Here is a 1,510-nt window from a genome sequence, read left to right on the forward strand (position 1 = left end):
AGAATCGCTTGAACCAGGGAATCGGAGGTTGCAGTGAGCCAAGATCAGCCACTGCACTCCTGGGTAACAGAGCTAGACTCCGTCTCAAAAAAAGAAAAAAAAAAAAAGTTCTCCGGGCACAATGAGGCCCAGGCGCTCAGGGCCCAGGCGCTCAGGGACCCTCCTATGAGCATCTTCAGACTCCCCATCCCTGAGACCCCGGCTTCTGCGGCCCAGTCAAGTGGCCTGAGCCATCAGGGGTGTCTGCGAGAGGGGATCGAGCAAGCAGCCCTCAAGACCTTGGCAAGGCTGGGTGCAGCAGCCTCCTACCCCAAGGGGCAGGGTGGGGGCTACATAACCAAGGGAGTGGGGAGTGACTACGAGCCCATGGGGACCATTCCTACAAGTCTGGGCTCAGGAGCCTGGACCCAGGCCAAGGAGCGCCCATCACGATGTGGGGGCTGGCTGGGCTCCTGGCCCCCTCGGAGCTGGCTGGGGAGGAAGTGTGCATCAAGTTATCCGCCCGAGAGCCTCCGAACAGTCACCGCCAGGCCAGAGCCCCTGACGAGCTGCCTCAGCTATGTTGACCTGGACCTGGTCCTTTCTCTGGGGGCACTTGGTGACGTCCCCAGGGCCTGCACGCTCCGCCCACGTAGCTACACAGGCATTGAGTTCTAGAACTCCCCGGAGGCGCCGGTGAGGAGACCTGAGACCCAGGCAGCTCTCTCCTGCTGACTGATTGGGGGGTGGTTGAGGCAGGGATAGGAGGGAGTGGTATTGTAATGCCCCCCACCCTGCCTCCTAACCCCCCACCACGGGAGAGACTTTAAGACCCAGATGCCACCTCGGACAAGTGACCTGCAGGGCAACAAGCTGGGGTCTCTGCCCGCTCTGTCCCTTCCAGCTGTGGCACCTAAGTCTTGAGTAGGAGGTTCTCCAAGAAGTTGGGCTATTTTATGGGAGAAAATTCTAGAACCCATCCCCGCCCAAACCACCAAAACTACACACTTCTGGGCTTTCTCAGCTGAAGCCCTGATCCTCTGTTTCTCTGCAGAGTTCATGCAAGAATCTCTAGAGTCTCAGGTCGGCTGTGGCGGGGCCACCTTTCTGCCAATGGTGACATTCATGTGGACCGGCACCCTCCCCCACACACCTGCAGTGCGTTCTGTGTCTCCTTTGAGCCAAACAACTACCCCACCCAGCCCAGAACTGAACTCCGGGAGCCCCAGCACAAGAGGTGTGGGAGCACCAGGGATCTTACCGCTAGTGCCCCCTAAAAGTAAGGTGCCCCTACTTACTCCCCCACCTGGCAGTTTATGGCTCCTTGTTTCCTATAAATTCAGCTCTGCACTGCCATGCAGACCACCCACTCACTCATTAAAGGGGCTCTGTCTGGTCGGCCCAGAAACGCCTTAGGTCATGGATACCCCCGTCCTCCGCCTAACACAGCAGGGGGTGATCTGTAGTGGGACAGAAAGAGACCCCATTCCTGCCTCTATGCCCTACTCTGCTCCCAGCCACACGGAGCCTG

The sequence above is a fragment of the Macaca mulatta genome, chromosome 3 (genome assembly GCF_049350105.2).
Source record: "Macaca mulatta isolate MMU2019108-1 chromosome 3, T2T-MMU8v2.0, whole genome shotgun sequence".
NCBI classification, from domain to species: domain Eukaryota; kingdom Metazoa; phylum Chordata; class Mammalia; order Primates; family Cercopithecidae; genus Macaca; species Macaca mulatta.